We start from the raw sequence: 19483 nt of genomic DNA, 5'->3' as shown, positions 1-19483 counted from the left end.
CATAGAATTACATTCCTCTTAGATAGGCACTAACATTTATGACAAAGCCTACTTTTCATTGGATGATTCTATCCTAATTCCCCAGCCTCACCGGGACAGTTAGGCACCACCCCGCTCCTGCAGCTCTGATCCCTTGGCCTTCTCTCCTGCTCTCATTTGCCTCAAGGACTCTGTGAGAGCTGATGTCTTTAACAGAATGTGCTCTTCCCTGCTCACCCACATCTTTACCAAATTAACAGCTCTCCTAATTCAGAATTCAGCCACCGCTAAGTTGCTTTCTCAAGGTAATTATCTGACTTGCCCACACTACCCTTAGTATATTCTCAAAATTCGCATCTTTTTTCAAAACACTTATCAGTTGGGACATTATACACTTATTCATTAAATGACCGGTTGAATGAGAAAAATGAATGACAGAGTAATATCTTAGTAACTATATTTACCATCTAAAATGATTGATAGAAGTATTTTAAGTAAATCATATTAAGCAATATCCATTTGACAATTGTTCAATAATGTGATTTTGATATGATTATTCATTCACTAAGATCTACATTATATGATGTTACTGATTTTGTTTGATTTCTTATGAAAATGATCCTCATATTTTCTTTGTTGCTGTACTCATACTTGTAACCCTTTCCCCGTCTTCTCTATGTATAGAAAGATACTTATATATACATATATGTGCATATATACATATATATATATGTATGTTTGTGTGTAAAAATCAACTGGTAATTAACTTGATAAAACCCTCATAAGGTTAATAGGAGCATAGCAAACATGACAAATTCTTATGACCCCAAACAGGGCCACATATGTGAGTTCACAAGCCTTATGAACTTGTGCGAGCATCAGACTAACTTGTTGGTTTCTCAATATGATGGAGTATTTACTCAAACTTGACACTGCATCTTATTGTAAAGTGTGCATTATTCATTTCAAGCTACATGCACCTTGCAACTGTTACTTCTGTCAACCCAAAACCTAATATCAAGAATATTTTTAAAAGAGATTAAGAGTCTATATAGAAAATGAGCCAAATGCCGATCTATCTTTAGGTCTAATACATGAAAAAAAATCAGCTTTGGCTTGAATGTTGGGATTAGAATACTATGTCTATATTTGCACTGATTTCTCCCTCATGTTGCTAAGTCGTGAACAATATACATTAAATATCAATGAATAATCAAGCAGAATATTAGTGCCAGATTGCGTGAGCTCCATCTACTTTCCTGCTCACACATCAATAAAGCCCTTAAGAATGGCATTTCTTAAGCATTAGAAGCCATTTTAGCTTTCCATATGCCCCACATTTGCTGCTCACCAAGCTATTTTGCTTCCTTTGACGTTTATAAGTTTTGACTGTATTACCCTTTGTGATGCAGTTATGAATTTACAAGCTATAAGATTTAACTTTCAAAAATAAAAAGTTCATAAAATATTAGCTTTTAATGTCATTTAAACTAACTTTACTTAATAAAAACATCTGCACTTCATCATTTGTTTAATAATAAACTGCTGTCTTCTTTCCCCTCAGATGGTCCGTAGCACACTAGCCATGCTTTCTGCAGCAAGGGAGCCTGCCTTTAGGAAAAGCTAGAAAGCATCTTGTGGGTCTTTGTCAACATCTCCCCTCTCTAATGCCCACTGCCCTTTAATCCAGCACTCTTTTTCTCTCACCTATTCTACAGAAACAGCTCTCTGCTCTTGCCAGATTTCTAACAAAAATCTCACAATAAGCAATCACCCCAACTCACTGAGAGATACTTGACTTACCAGTCAATTGCTGGGAGGAGAGGTCTCACCTATACCAATTGGAAAACAATGTGCTGAATGATGGACACAAAGTTATGACAGGACATGTGTTACATAGGATTCCTACCATTCATGCTCAAGCCCATCCTGCTGTTCGCTGGCTGTCTCAGCCTGTTCTCTTATCCCTTCCTTTCAAGGCTCATCTTTTCCTTTTTCCACTTCTGAATTTCAGCACGATCATGAAATGACTCCGAAAACTTACTTATCATTCTGGGTCCATTCTACTGTTTTCTTTCTTAAAATATTTCTCAGACCCTTTTGATTCTCTACTTGTTCTCTCCCTTTCTTAGACTCTGTCTCAGATTTCTCACACCCCCTCTCTTGCCTGCCAACAATCATCATCCTTAGGTATACAGTTGACCCTTGACCAACACTGTTTTGAACTGCATGGGTCCATTTATATGTACATATTTTTATAAACAAAGTACAGTACTATAAATGTATTTTCTCTTCCCTATGACTTTTTAATAGCATTTTGTTTTCTCTAGCTTCCTTCATTGTCAGAATAAAGTATATAATAAATATGGCACACAAAATCTGTGTTAATTAACTTTTTATGTTATTGGTAAGGCTCTGGTCAGCAGTAGACTATTAGTAGTAAAGTCATTGGAGAGTCAAAAGTTATACACAGATTTCCAGCTGCACGAGCTTTCATGGCTCCTAATCCCCATGTTGTTCAAGGGTCAATTATATAATTATTAATTCTCATCCCTCATCAAGCCAGCGGGCATATACGAGCAGTAGCAAAGTTTGTCATATAAAAAGTCTTGGGATGCACAATAAGTTTGGTGGGAAGAAGGAGAATTGAAATTCCCCTTAATTTAGGTTATTGAGCTTCCTGTAAGAGAAAGTACTTTTCTTGAAAGTCAAGGAAATATAAAAAAAAAAAAAATTGATGATTTAGCCCAATGGGTGTAAGGGTTAATTTCATTGTTTTGTTTATTGAACAGAAATATTTTATTTTTTTCTTTCCTTTTTAAATAGACTTTATTTTCTAGAGCAGTTTTAGGTTCAGAGCAAAACTGAGCAGAAAGAACGAGTTCCCATATGCCCTCTGCCCCCAGTTTCACTGCTCTGACAATCTTTTATGCTCTACCTGTTCAGACCACCCTCTCCTTAGCAACCACTGATCTTTTTACTGTCACTATAGTTTTGCCTTTTCCAGAATGTCATATAGTTAGAATCATACAGTATGTAACCTCTTAATATTGGCTTCTTTCATTTAATATTATGAATTTAAGGTAACTTCATGTCTTTCCATAACCTCATAGCACATTTCTTTTTAGTTATAAATGATATTCCATTATCTGGATATATAACAGTTTATTTCTCTATTCACCCAGAAGGATATCTTGGTTGTTTCCAACTTTTGGCAATTGTGAATAAAGCTGCTATAAATATCTATGTGCAGGTTTTGTGTGGACACATTATCAGGTCCATTGGGTAAATACCAAGGAGTGTGATTGCTGGATCACATGATAAGAACTGTTTAGTTTTGTAAGACACCAGCAGTCTTCCAAAGTGAGTGTACCATTTTGCATTCCCACCAGCAACAAATGAGAGTTCCTGTCGTTCCACATCCTCATCAGGATTTGATGATGTCAGCATTCTGAATGTGGGCCATTCTGGTAGATGTGTAGAGGTATGTTGCTTTAATTTGCATTTCCCTGATGACATATGATATGAGTTATATTTTCATATAATTTTTTGGCATCTATGTGTTTTCTTTGGTGAGGTGTCCATTATTTAAGGTCTTTTGTCAATTTTTTAATTAGATTGTTGCTTAGTGTTATCTTATTCTTGAGTTTTAAGAGTTTCACTATACAGTATAACATTAGGTTTTTTTGTTTGTTTGTTTTTCAAAGATTTTATTTATTTATTTGACAGACAGAGATCATAATGGGCAGAGAGGCCGGCAGAGAGAGAGAGGGAAGCAGACTCCCTGCCAAGCAGGGCTCAATCCCAGGACCCTGAGATCATGACCCAAGCTGAAGGCAGAGACTTAATCCACTGAGCCACCCAGGTGCCCCTACATCATTAGTTTTTGATGTGATGTTCCATGATTCATTGTTTGCATATAACACCCAGAGCTCCATGCAATACGTGCCCTCCTTAATACCCAACACCAGGCTAACCCATTCCCACCTCCTCCCCTCTAAAACCCTCAGTTTGTTTCTGAGATTCCAGAGTCTCTCATGGCTTGTCTCCTCCTCCCCTTCATTTCTCCCTTCCTTCTCCTAACATCCTCCATGCTATTGCTTATGTTCCACAAATAAGTGAAACCATATGACAGTTGTCTTTCTCTGCTTGAGTTATTTCACTTAGCATAATCTCCCTGGTCCTATCCATGTTGATGCAAAAGTTGGGTATTCATCCTTTCTGATGGAGGCATAATACTCCATTGTATGTATGGACCACATCTTTATCCATTCATCTGTTGAAGGGCATCTCAGCTCTTTCCACAATTTGGCTATTGTGGACATTGCTGCAATGAACATTGGAGTGAATGTGGCCTTTTTCACTACATCTGTATCTTTGGGGTAAGTACCCAGTAGTGCAATTGCTGGGTCATAGGGTATCTCTATTTTTAACTTTCTGAGGAACCTCCACACTGTTTTCCAAAGTGGCTGTACCACCTTGCATTCCCACCAACAGTGTAAGAGAGTTCCCCTTTCTCCACAACCTCTCCAACATTTGTTGTTTCTTACCTTGTCAATTTTTGCCATTCTAACTGGTGTAAAGTGGTATCTTAATGTGTTTTTTTTTAATTAACATATAATATATTATTAGCCCCAGGGGTATAGGTCTGTGATTCATCAGTCTTACACAATACACAGCCCTCACCATATCATATACCCTCCCCAATATCCGTCACCCAGCCACCCCACCCTTCTCACCTCCCTCCACTCCAGCAACCCTCAGTTTGTTGAGTTTTAAGAGTTCTTTATGTATTTTGGACAACAGTCCTTTAACAGATGTGTCTTCTACAAATATTCTCTCCCAACCTAGTTTGTCTTCTCATTCTCTCGACATTGCTTCTTCCAGAGCAGAAGTTATTAATTTTAATTAAGTTGAGTTTATCAGTGATTCCTTTCATGGATTGTGCCTTGGTATTATATCTAAATTTCCTCACCATACCCAAGGCCATCTGGGTTTTCTCTTATGTTTATTTCTAGGAGTTTTATACTTTTGCATTTTATGTTTAAATATGTGAACCATTTTAAGTTAGTTTTTGAGAGACTGAAGGTCTGTGTCTAGGCTAAATTTTTGTATGTGGATGTCCAGTTTCCAGCACCACTTTTTGAAACTGACTGTCTGTTCCATTGGTCAATTTGTCTATTCTTTGACCAATATCACAGCCTCCTGATTATTGTAACTTTATTGTTCATTTGAAGCTGGAGTGTCAGTTCTCTTTGTTCTTCTACTTCAATATTGTTTTGAGTGTTCTGGGTCTTTTACCTTTCCGTATCTCCAAAATAACTTGCTGAGATTTTGACTGGGATTGCACTGATCAACTTCATTTTTACTCACTAGAGGAACAGTAACTTTTACCTAAAGAAAATCTAGTGATGGAAATTCAGATGTATTTAATTAGAGAATAAAAGTGGGATACTATTATTTCAAGGTAAGAGTGACTTCCTGATGGCTTCCAGATTTATCATGTAACTATACACATGATCTAGACAGTCATAAATTTAATCTTAGGAAGGAAAACTGAAAAATAACTCTACCAAAGAAGTTACACAAAAATACTGGAACCCTCCTCTTATCCTGGATCCCCTCAATAATTTCAAAAAGAATCTGAATAACAAGGAAGTTTGCTATATTACATAAAGATTACTAGGCAATGTACTTAAATGACTGTGGATTTCGTCCATAATTGGACTGACAGTCAAATGTATGTAGCCACATTAGCAATAAGCAGCATATGAATGGAGATACCCTAATGAGGACCAAGAGAAACATTATGGAAATCCAAAGACAAAGTTCCAGAATGGATGAATATTAATGTGAAATTTAAATAATAATGGCCTAATAATGGAACCAACATATAACATTAGTCATATCTGCATCCATGCTAATTTAAATATTGCAAAGGTATTATAATTTTTTGCAATAAGATATTGTACTTTAGGTTTAGCTTTTTTTTAAGTAATTAATCAGCTATCAACAGTGGCCTTGTTAAACAAAGGGTGGTGCATAGAGGAAATTTTTTTTATTGTTATCCTTTTGTTTCCTTTATTAACATATAACTCCCTGTGGGCATAAATATATTGTTGGGTTCTCTTTAAGGTTTATCTCTAAATATCACATTTTAGTATCACAAATCACAGACCAAAGAAATCAGCATCTTTTCTTTGTTTAGTAGAGTGACTGTATTTCATAACAACTGAGCAGTATGCAATTCACATGCGAAGAAGATAAACACAGTCACGTTTTAGAATTTAGCTTATACAGAAGTTACCTCCTTCCCGTTAACAAAGAATCATTTTGAAGTAACATAGGAAAAACTGACTTTCAATTAAGCCTAAAGCATATACAAATCAAGTCTAATTAGTCCAGTCCTCTAAATATGATCTGCAATTATGAGATAAATCTACCCACAGAGATTTATTAAACCTTATCATTTTTAAACTGCAACTTCAATGAGCCTGCCTTTAGCTACACCCTGCAGTGACTAGCAAGGTTTTGCTAATCCTTCTGGTTCCTCAGGTGCAATTTCCAAACAAAATTCTATGAAAAAATTATTTCATGTTATTATTGCCACTGGAACTAGATTTTGTGCTAACCTTTTTGTTTTCCTGTCCTCTATTTCTGATCTCCCATTTTCCTAACCAATGACATCTAGAAATGAATATGGTGGCTCTGTATTTACTTAACAGACAAAGGAGTTTACTGCTTCTGACATTCATTTAATGCAATCAGGAAGGTTGAGTTTGTGCACAAGCACAAAATGGTCACACAGGAGACAATAGATGTAGCAAAGGTATGGTTCTGAGGCTACCCACTATGCTGCCTTCATGATTACACTGGTCTTTGGATGGGCTGAATTGAAAAGAGGCATTAACTTGAAATAATACGCAACCCAGAGAAATATACTTGAGAAACAGAATCACATGCACATGATAGAAACAATAGTTGGTTAGCTCATCTTTCCCCAAAGAACAACCTTCTTAAAATATTGTCAAATTCTTGGTTCATAACTGCTTTTTCTTAGGCAGGAAATAAGTTTTCCTTGATTTTTAACAATGCTACCAGGAAAAAGAATCTTTCTTTGCTTAATGCTGGGTTTCTCCTATTAATAAAGTCATTGAGTTGTATCCAGCTAAATATCGCAAATGGCCCTTTTTGTTCTTTAGCAAATAAACATGGTCCTACTTGTTCATTTTAACAAGATACATGCTTTTAGTTGTTGTGTTGACTACTGTGATGAGAATGTTCAGACTGTCAACATGCTCATCCTTGCGTCCTGTGAAATGTCTATCTGCTACTAGAAGTTAAGGGTCAGTGCAAAATTCAATGATCCGTTCACAGATGATGCGGTAACCCCGATTTCATTCAAAATGTAAACTTACAAAGTGACCACACATAAGTAAATATATCACTAGGTTAAGAACATGTTGCCAACAAAAGCACTAACTATTAATTAGCTAATATAGTAAGGATCAGTTTCTAGACTTTTAGCAATGACTCACACCTTTATGTTTATATGTGCAAGCATTTCTGTTAGCACCATTGGGGTAAACTTCTCATCTCTATTATATTATAAGCTTTATCTGAGTAAGAATCTGACATTTGATTTCTAGGCAAGTAATGTAACATTAGTACATAATGCACACAGGGTAGCTAACAACACATCTAACTGATGGTAGTGATGATGTTGAAAAAATATGAAAGCCTTGCAGACTAATATTTTTATTTCTGTATGTCATTATTTGGCTAAATAGTACATCTGAAGTTCCTGCATTTTTTTTCAGTACATTTAGATTGTTATAACCTAGAAGACTAGCTATGAATTCTGCTCACATTGTCACCTCCTCTGCTCCAGTGTATTGGTTTAAAAATTGGAACATGTAATAAATGTTATAGGTGCTAAAGGGTTTGATTCTGCTTTACTGGTATACAGGTTCCCCCTTTTCTCTAAAAGTAGAACATTCCTATGAAACTCTTAATAAGCCAAATGACACAAAGCAAAGAGTATCCCCACTTTCCAAAAGTTTGCCTTAGGCCCCTTCTTTTATGAAAGACCTACATTAGTACCTGTTTTTGTTCATCTGAAGCAATTTATCTGTAGATTCAATACAATCTCCATCAAAATACTGAGAACAGTTCTCACAGAACCGTAGCAGACCATACTAAAATTTGTAAGGAACCACAAAAATCCTGAATAGCCATAGCGATCCTGAGAAAGAAGAACAAAGATGGAGATATCAGAATCCCAGATTTCAAGATATACTACAAAGCTTTAGTAATCAAAACAGCATGGTATTGGCACCAGAATAGAGACATAATCAATGGAACAGAATAGAGGGCCCAAAAATAAACCCACAGTTATATGGTCAGTTAAGTCATGACAAAGGAGGCAAGAATATGCAATAGAGAAAGGACAGTTTCTTCAATAAATGGGTGCTGGGAAAACTGGACAGCTACATGCAAAATACTGGAACTGAATCACTTTCTTATACCACACACAAAAATAAACTCAAAATGGACTAAAGACCTAACTGTTAGACCTGAAACCAAAAAAAATCCTAGAATACAAGCAATAATTTCTCTGGCATTGGCCATAACAATATTTTTCCAGATGTGTGTCTTCAGGCAAGGGAAACAAAAGCAAAAATAAACTGTTGGACTGTACCAAAATGAAAAGCTTTTGCAGAGCAAAGGAAGCCACCAACAAAATGAAAAGTCAACCTACTGAATGAGAGAAGATGTATGCAAATGATACATCCACTAAGGGGTTACTATCCAAAATATATAAAGAACTTATACAATTCAATACCAAAAAATAAACAATTCAATTTAAAAATGGTTAAAGGATTTGAATAGATATTTTTCAAAAAAATACAACCAAATGGCCAACACATATATGAAAAGATGCTCAAAATCACTAACCATCAGTGAAATGCAAATCAAAACCATAACGAGATATCCCTTAACACCTGTTGGAATGGCTAAACTCAAAAAGACAAGAAATAACAAGTGTTGGTGAGGATGCAGTGTTGGTGGAAATGTAAATTGGTATAGCCACTGTGGAACATGGTATGGAATTTCCTTAAAAAATTAAAAATAAGAATGCCATATGTTCCAATGACTCTACTACTGGGTTTTTACCCCAAGAAAATCTGAACACTAATTGAAAAAGATAAACGCACACGCTTACTGCAGCATTATTTACAATAGCCAACATATGGAAGCAACCTCAGTGTCCACTGATAGATGAATGGTTATGGGTAAGGAAAATGTCTTCCTCAAGGTGAAAGATAGAAGAGGAATCTGAGCATCACTGCGGTTTTTAGTTAGACCCAATGATTGCAGAGCAGTTTCTCTTCAGATTTCCCAAGGATTGCTGGCAATCACCAAGAGCTACAAAGAGGCAAGGAAGGATCCTTCCCTAGAGGCTTCAGAAAGAACATGGCCTTGCTAACACCTTGATTTCAGACTTTTAGCTTCCAGAGCTGTGAGAGAATAAATCGCTGTTGTTTTAAGCTATCTAGTTTGTAGTAATTTGTTATAGCAGCTTTAGGAAATAAATGCAATTCGTATATATATATTCATATATATATATAATATATAGAATGTAATATTCTATATTGTCTATAGAATATAATATTATATCATATATATATAGAATTCATAATCATATATATAGTTGAACTTTGAATAATATGGGAGCACTGGCCTCCCACATACAATCAAAAATCCACATATAAGTTCTGACTCCCCTAAAACTTAACTACTAATAGCCTACTACTGATCAGAAGCCTTCCTGACAATATAAACAGTTGATTAACACATATTTTGCATGTTATATATATTATATCCTTACAACAAAGTAAGATAGAGAAGAGAAAATGTTATTAAGAAAATGATAAGGAAGGGCGCCTGGATGGCTCAGTTGGTTAAGCACCTGTCTTCAGCTCAGGGTCCTAGAATGAAGCCCCTGCTCAGCAGGGAATCTGCTTCTCCCTCTATCCCTCCCTCCGCTCATGCTCTCTTCCATGCTCTCTCTCAAATAAGTAAATAAAATCTCTAAAAAAAAAGAGAAAATGATAGGGAAGAGAAAATACACTTAAAGTACTGTGCTATATAAAAAAAAATTCATGTACAAGTACACACGTGTAGTTCTAACCAGTATTCTTCAGGAGTCAACTATATGTATAATACATATATAATATATATAGCACATATAATATATAGATTACATAAGCTGTATAATATATAGGGTATATTATATATTACATCCATTATATACATTATATGTACATACACCACTGTATACATATATTTGTCTCACCTAATTCCAAAATTCCAAGAGGTTTGAAGGTACTAACAGTAAAATCACATATAAAATAGAACTATTTTACACAAAGTCAATTTGGTGTTAGAATTATAATTTTGTAGTTGGATGGAAAACTGGAGATCATCACATTCAGGAAGAGAAGTTATATTCTCCACATAAATACAGTAGCTATCAATATTGGACCATAAGCTCTTTCCCTGCTTTTTCCAGTAACAAAAAAATAAAAAAATAAGCAACCCAAAAAAGAAAACTACTGAAGCACAAGTGAAAGAGGATATGTTTATATAATGCATGAGCAACGTAGGTATGTTTCATGGTCAAGCAACAGGATACATCTACTTTTGTCTGGAGAAGTCATATATTTCTTGCCCAAAAACTTTAAAACAAATCCATTTAGCATGAGGACAAGCAACCCCTATACTTAAATGATTCTTGTAACTGTATAGGACAGAAAAATAATTAGTGCTCATGGACGTGACCCTGTGTCATCTATAAAAGTTTCCATCCAATATATTCTGTTTCATAAAGCAGAGACTGCCTAATACATTTATAAAGTGGATGTAAGGGAGCCTGAAAGGGACGACTGACAGTTTTAGTCATGCCTAGTGTCAGCAGGAGAATTGGCAACATGACAGAGGACATTCAGTGGGGGAAGGAGTGGCAATATGACAGCTGGGTGGAGAGGTGGTAAGGGGCTGTAGATTGATGGAGAAGGGAGAGTTGCCAAAAGGACAGAGACTGGAAGTGACTCTGCCAGAAAAAATTAAAAAAAAAAAAACCTCTAAAACAAATAAACAAAAAAAAGTTGTAAAGGAGAGAAAAATGCCAATCTCAGGCTGGGGTATAGGAGTTGCAGAAGGGGGGGAGAGTGGCAAGAGAAGAAAAGTTTTACTCGTTTACTAGTTGCTTCCACTAGGTGTGTAAGCAGCACCATTATCTACCACTTACTGGGCTTTCTATATACCAGCCATGATGCTGACCTTTTTAGATACATTACCTTCTTTAATCTTCAAAACAAGCCAGTGGAGTGAGCATCATTATGTTCATTTTATGGAGGTCAGAAACTTGTCCAAAACCACATACATAGTAATTATCAGGGACAGTATTATAAGTCAGGCCTCACTGCGTGCAAAGGGTGTACTTTTAACCATTCCCTTCTAAATTCAGTCAATTTCAGGAAACCTAGGAAGTCAAGCAAACAGTCATGTTGCTGGAGAGATGACATACTTACCTGTGGATCTTGCAAGTTTATACCCATAATTCAATCCCTAGGGAAGACTACAGAAGCGGAAGTGTAAACACAGGACCCTTAGGAAATCTGGCCTGGAAAAACACCCTGCTTACTCACCACTAAAGGAGGTGACAGATAAACTAATGAATGGGATTTTTGTGGATGGGAAAATTATTACTTCCAAATGCCATTCACTGAGTTCTTTTAATATCACATCAACTTAATGTTACTTCTTATCAATTATATTCCCCAAAATATTGCTTACCTCCTCTTTTTTTTAAAGCAGGTTACATATGTCTTTTTTTTTTTTTTTCAGATTCTTTTTGCCAAAGTCAAATTATGATCCAAGGTCAAAGAATTTCACTCCTACTAAACGTCAGCCAGGTGCTCTGAGAAGTTGGAGACTGTATCGTTGGGCACACAAATTTTAAAATGATGTCTAGAGTGACAAGCCTCAGCCGCCCTAGAAAATTGCCACGTGCCATTAAGGGCTATGTTCCAGGAAATTTGGGGATGGGTGCTCTGAAGATGGATTATGTACTTTAGAGAGTTTACTACTAAAAACGACTTAGATACGGCTTGGTAGGAACAGCTGCAGCTTTGTCTAAAAGCAATTACTCCCAGATAATGGCAAATACCTGAGGCATTACCAAATAACCTGAGTAAAAATTACATTGTCTTCGAAATATGTATGAATCTATATACATTGACATCTACATCGGTTAAAAGAATAAAGGTGATGTTTTGTTTAAAAGGGAAAAAAATGTTAAGATAATAAAACGCAAATGATTCTAACAAACATATTAAAGACATAAAAAGATTTTTTAAACGTGGTTCAAGTTCAAAGACGCTACAACTAAATTTTATCTGTGCCCTTCAAACAAGTGAAGTTATTTGACGTACTTCCCACGTGATGTGGAAAGTTTAACACGATAGAACTCATAAGGCTAATTTTGAGGCACCCTATATTTGTTTAGAGAACTAATGCATCCATAAATCCTTACACTTAAAAAACAGAGAATTATATGGCTTAAAATAGTTGGTTCTAGTGTTCATATTGAATGCCTTATCCAGGGAATCACTAAAACCCTCATCACACTTTACCTAAGAAAGTAGAGTCAAAAAAGTCTACATAAAATGATCTGCATACATTGTTTAGTGTATGGGTTCACACGGCATGAAGGACAATCATTATTGGGGGGATGGTCAAATGAGTGGTCCTCTTTGACAGAATGACCTTGTTTAATGCCCTCTGTGCCATTCACTCCTGCATTCTGGATCAGCCAGTTCCATTTATCATTCTAATTAGGCAGCATCTTGCCAGCTCAATCAGCCTCAATTACTTTAGGCCTCATTAGTGACTGACATTCTGTAACAAGTGCATCTTTGAAGGAGCAAGGTCAGATGAAGAAGTTGAGTACATAGACAGCAGGCACGTTCATACTCTGTGTATGAGGCTTCTAGTCTTGGCAAGACATCCATAAGATATTCAAACCTTTTATTTCACAGTCAGATTATAGCCCTGTGGTCAAAACATTTTGTTTATATTTAGTTTCATCTAACTTCTCTCAAAAGTTGATGTCTAAATCTCTTGCCAGAGAATTTAAAACCATGCTTAAGTTTATAGGTAACAGTTACCTATCATAGAAATCAATTCTCCTGTGGTACAGCGATTTGGCAAAACAAAACACAAAGAAGAAAAACCCCCTTCAGAATTGGTGGTCAGTGGGTTAGATTTTTACCACTTCCATTTATTTAAACCTAACAAAACACGAGTAATATTATGAAATCACTACATTCGCTAATTTTAGATAATGTCAATACCTGGGAGAATATTTGTGATGTGCTATTAGGTGAAAATTACAGACTTTTAACAACATACAGCTGTGTAAAATATGGATATATGTGGTCAAGTTCTAGAACATAATGTGAAAAATGTTAAACTAGTAGGATTATTACCATTTTACTTTGTTTTGGTTGTACAAGGTTGGCATCTTTTAAGATTTTTAAGGTTTTGGGTTTTTTAGGTGCAGATGAGAAACACTATACTCAATGTAAGAATTTTATTGTTTTTCTTTTTAGTTTCAAAATCCTATAAGCATCTGCAGTTTATTTCCTAAGAATGGAGGAAAGTTACTGGAACATAACACAATTCCATTTAAGAATCTGTTAATAAACTCCTACTATGTACCAGGCACCAGTGATGTGAATGTGCATTCAACAAAATCTTCCTTTCTAGGGGTACATGGGTTAAAGGAAAGACAGACATAAATAATTAATTATCATGTAACACGGTATATACAAAAATAGTGTGTTACCAGAACACTGAGGAAGAGAAAACTTAGCTGTCCAAGGTCACCATCAATGAAGTGTGATTCAAAGAAACCTTCAAAAATAAGAAGAAGGTGTTTAAAAGATGGATAGAAGGGGGTGCTTGGGTGGCTCAGTCAGTTAAGCTTCAACTTTTGGTTTTGGCTCAGGTCATGATCTTAGGGTCCTAGGATGGGGCCCTGCATCTTTGTCAGGCTCTGTACTCAGTGGGGAGTCTGCTTCTTCCTCTCCCCCTGCCCCTCACCCCCACTCACTTATGTGCAAGTGTATACTCTCTCTCTCTTTCTAAAATAAACAAATCTTCTTAAAAAAAAAATGGGTAGATGGAGTGAGAATCACCATGAAAAGTAACATCCCCAACATGGGAAGGAGGTGGTGAGGAGAGAAAGAAAGAATATTGGCCCAGATGAGAAGTGAGGGACATAGTGGCTTTCTGAAGCTCGGAGCAGCAGCCAGGCATGAAGGACCTTGAGTGGGAGAGTACAGCCCACATGTCCTGGATGGTGCCCTCAAGAGCAGACAACCTTGGGGCACCTGGGTGGCTCAGTGGGTTAAAGCCTCTGCCTTCAGCTCAGGTCATGATCTCAGAGTCCTGGGATCGAGCCCCACATCGGGCTCTCTGCTCATCAGGGATCCTGCTTCCTCCTCTCTCTCTGCCTGCCTCTCTGCCTACTTGTAATCTCTGTCTGTCAAATAAATAAATAAAATCTTAAAAAAAAAAAAAAAAAAGAGCAGACAACCTCATTAATTAGCCTCCGGAAACTAAGGTCTGTCTCCTCAAGTTTTTGCTTATCTTCCTAGCTTTGTCTGCCATCAGCTGCTAACCCGTTCCCTACAGTCTATGTTTCGGGTTCAGGCTTGGGGCAGGTATTTTATTTGTCCTACGCACTTGACTCAGGAATAAGTACTATATAGTATGACCTAGGCCCTGGTCTTGGCTACCCTGATTCTGCTCCTGAAGGTTGCCATATCTAACATAGAATCCCCACTCCCCTCTTTTCCTATGTCAGCAGGAAACTTTTTTCAGTTCACAGATGTTATGCTACCTTGACAGAAAATCACACATTCAATGGGAATGTACATTCTCTAATTGGATTCAACATTAGTTAAAAAAAAAAAAAAAAGCTAAAATGTATCCTAAAATTGAGATTAAATAATATTTAAAAATGTTATTATAAATCCATTGCAGTGTCTTCATAGAAACACTGTTCAAAACTGTTCTTTTTCAACAACTGCAATTGCTGTTTTTTGTTTTTTAAAGTTATCAGAAAAATCATTTTTATGCTTCTAGAACAGAACTGAAGTATATTGATAAGCTGATAAATACAGAGGTTTTTTTTTCACCTGAGAATAAATTTCAAATGTGAGAATTTTTATAAATTTTCCACTTTCCTATCAAAGAACTAAACATACTTTCAGGTTGCTCCCAACAAATGAGTTTCAATATGTAATATGCACTCAAAAGTAGTAGAAAATTCTACTACAGTAAGAATCATTTCACATGCCCACATAAATGCCCTGTGAGAAGCTACATAGGTCTTAAAGATATCGTATCCTTTTCAACTATCAAGACACTCCATGTATGAAAAAATGACTTTAAAGTTGTATTAAGTTTAGTGACCTGAATATTATTAGTTCAGTTTAATATCTAATCTATTGTACCTGGAAAATTCATCAAGAAAACGTGTTAGGAATTTCACATCTGTCAAGCAGATAAGTGGGTTATATGGTTATGGCACTACATAACCTGCAAAAAATAGAGCATTCTTCCAGGTAACGTAAACTTTGTTGTTGTTGTTGTTATTTTTATTCCTACCAATCCGTGAGTAAGATTTTAGTGCCATTGAAAGAGAGCGGTTTCTGTTTGCGGCCATCCCCTTCCCTCCCTCTTGTGCACCTCTCTTCATATCCCTAAATTCTAAATTCTGCTCTACGGAAGTATGGCTTTCATGGCACCCACTGGTTTTCTTCTTCAGCATGACCTACGAAGCTTGCCTACGTTTCTCCTAAGTCCTCACTAAACATCCTTCATAACATAACAGTCATTTCTTTGCTTCTAGCGTGAATTGATGAATGTGATACCCACTCTCCCCCTGTGCTTCTTTGAGCACTTGGTGTGTGCAGCCTAGTAAACATCAGATAAAAGCTTACCGTGCAGCTCATTTGCAACACTACGTTTGGTCCTGGCTGAGAAAATACACTGGAATGGATCCAGTGGTGTGTATAAATCAATTCCGTTCACACCCCTGAAAAGCTGCCTATTCCTGCCAGCTTGAGCTGCTGGCAGATGGAAGGCTATGTGTGAAAACTTCTGCAGTTGTATGCACCATTCCTAAAAGATATAAAGAGAATTACAGCAAAGAATAGTGGGAAACATTTCCGCTTCACACGCTACTGCTCTGGCTAAAACCTTTGTTTTTAACAGGGATCCATAACCATCATAAAACCACAGAGAGAAGTTTGGATCTACCACAGGACTTTAATGGATCTGTTTAATTTGCTTTTGTGATTAATGGGTTACAATTTGCTTCCATCTATAGAAAATCTCATAACACTTTCTTCATATCCCAGAGATTAAAGTGCAGAGTGAGACAACAAAGAATTTTCTAAAGCATGAACTGCTATACACAAGCCTAACAACTTGGCAGTTTGCATGCCACCTCGAATGTGTTACCTCGAACAATAGAGAGGAAAAGCTGACACCAAATTTTCCTTGGATTATTATGGAGCACTTGTATTCTTGGAAAATCTTTTTTGTTCTTATCCCTGCAACTATGTACTTCTTGACTAAGAACTGAAAAAAAAATAAAGTGTTATTGTAAATTCTGGGATAGCATAAGCCAATTAACCAAAAATTAATTAGGGAGAACCAAAAGTTGATTATCTTCCCAGGTATCACTAGAGCTCTGAGAGAAACCCTGAGGTAACATCACCACTGTGGCTTATCTCTAGTAAATTCTTTTCTCAGATGTGATTTAAACAACATTTTTTAAAATATTTGCATTCTTAGAAGAACAAGTCTATCACTATTAACAAAACTAGAATAAGTATCTACTGTGTCTTGGTCCCATAGTCCAGAAATCTGACAAAGATGGTCAGAGTGCTGGAGGCAAATAGCCCCAAATGCAGAGTTGGCAAATAGATTTCATCTCCTTTGCCAGTTCTCATCAACTAACCATGGCTCCCTGGAGCAGCCCACATAGTTGTGTTCTCAGGTCTTTTAAAAGGTTCAGTCCCAAAAAAGCTTTAATTTGTTACTGGTCTTGCACGATAACATAGGTGAGACCAGTGCTGAAGGTCTCCTGTCTACATATTTTTAAAGGAATACATCTTCACAGACAAAAATGAAACAAAAATACAATGAAGATCAGAGAGTAAGCATAGTCAACACAAATTTGAAAATGACATCACATATATTGGCTAGTTTTTAAAAATCTGTTAATGAGATTGGCAACAGGGAAACGAAAAGAAAAGCTGGACAAGCAGCCAGAAAGCATAAGAAAATAGATTTTCTTATAAAATTGCAAGGTAGCCTCAGAATTTGTATCATGATTAAGACCCAGGAATGAAAATCATTTGCCCTGTTATAAATGTCTGTGTCATAATTAAACAACCAATATGAAAGTCAGCCCCAAATACTTAATAGTTATCTGCTGGGTGGGTGCTGCCCAAGAACGTTTGATTGACTTACTCTTCAGAAGAAAGCAACATTAAACGTTACTTTTTAATCATGGCCTATTATAAAGTCAACCAGATAGGAAATACTGCCAGCATTATCCAAAGGTACAAGATCACATTCCTGGATTCTTAAAGCATAAAGTGACTAAGCCAAGTTTATTTTTAATTTGGTTCAAATACTACTCTAATTTTGGAACAGTAGTAAGAAGAATCATTAGCTTGGGAAAATTTAGAATCTTGAGTCAGAAACACCAGGGAAAACCTTGGCCAATCTATTCTAGGCTACAATTCTATTCTCTGTAGCCCAGAGAGCACCACTGGATTACTCAGGGTTCTCCAAAGAAACAGAACCAATAGGAAATGTTTATCAATCAATCAATAGATAGATAGAAATATACTTCTATTAGAATATATATATGTGTGTGTGTGTGTGTGTGTGTGTGTGTGTGTGTGTGTGTGTGTGTGTGTGTGTATGATTGCCTTTAAGGAATTGGCTTATGTGTTTACAGAGGCTGGCAAGTCCAAAATATTCAGGGGTTAAAGAGTCAGTAAAAACTGACATTGCAGTTAAATTTTAAAGGTTTTCTGCTGCAGAATTCCCTCTTGCTTGGAGGAGTTCAGCCTTTTGATCCATTTGGTCCTTCAACTGATTGGATGAGGCCCACCACATTAGAAAATTCAATGAACTTCTCTCAAAGTCCAGCTTAAATGTTGATCTCATCCAAAAACACCCTCATAGAAACACCAAAAACAATGTCTGACCACATAGCTGGGCATTATGGCCCAGCCAAGCTGACGTAAAATTAGCTATAACAACCCCTAACCAGAGAGACATAAGAAACAATGATAGTACAAAGGTTAATGTATCCTTAACTCGTGAAGGCATCAGGGAAGCTTGAAACTTATTATCTCCTTTGCTTGAGAATTCAATTAAGCTTGAATAATTTAATAAATTAAGTTTGTCAACTATTTATTGCAAATTATGACAGATTGCTTTTCATAAAAATGATCACAACAATATCTTCTATTCCTCATACTCTTTGACAACATAACCTTGATATTTTCCCATGAAAGGGAGGGATATCATTTCCTTCTCTTTCTTGATCTGAGCCATCCTTAGTGATTCGATTGTAACCATCAGAATTCAGTGGCGGTGACACTACATGACTTCTGAAGGTAGGTCAGAAAAAAGCCATGAGCTCCCATCTTGGTCATTTGCACACTCACCTTCCAGATGCTTGCTTTCATAGTTGCCATGCTTTGAGAACCAAAGGAACATGGAGAGACCAAATAGGAGCTCAGGGCTGCAGTCATAGCTAAGCCTATACTTAGTCATCTCAGCTCAGACCCTGGAGACATCGGTGTGAGCTGTCTCTGATGATTCCAGCTCCTAGTCAGCCATCAGTGAGGCCCTGGACAACATGTAGCAAGAGAAGCGTCCCCACTATACTCTGTCCAGATTCCTAGCCACAGAGTACATGAGCATAATAAGATGGTTGCTGCTTTATGCTCCTGAGTTTGAGATGGTTTGTTAAACACATAGATAACCAGATCAAGGGACTGCTGTGTGTGAACAATATACTAAGCACCATGAGGAATAAAAATAAAATAAAATTAAGTTATTGACATTCCATCTACAGCAGTTAAAAACATAAAGACATAAAGTAAAAAGTTCAGGATACAATAAAAATGTCTCTTTTTTGTTTAAGAAAAAAAAAACAGTTCTTAAACAACAAATTACTTATTACTAACAAGTGATATCCATAATATCAATATAAGAGTAATGTTTTTAAACATGGTCTTTTCTTCAAAAAATAAACATAAACACTGCTTGTTTGATTTCTGCCGCTCAGATCACTGGCTGTGTGCCTTCTTTGTCTGTCTGCAGTCCTCTTTTG

The 19483-nt window shown here is 36.5% G+C and overlaps 1 pseudogene; it reads right to left on the bottom strand.

Annotated features, from left to right (window-relative positions):
* The window catches only part of LOC111158233, a 129646-nt pseudogene extending 110804 nt beyond the window's left edge, over positions 1-18842 (bottom strand).
* Positions 18843-19483: the final 641 nt, after the last annotated feature.

The sequence above is a fragment of the Enhydra lutris genome, unplaced genomic scaffold, assembly GCF_002288905.1.
Source record: "Enhydra lutris kenyoni isolate GAN:26980312 unplaced genomic scaffold, ASM228890v2 scaffoldscaffold58, whole genome shotgun sequence".
Taxonomy (NCBI): Eukaryota; Metazoa; Chordata; class Mammalia; order Carnivora; family Mustelidae; genus Enhydra; species Enhydra lutris.
The sequence above is the reverse complement of the archived record's forward strand: the minus strand, read 5'-3'. Positions and strand labels throughout refer to the sequence as shown.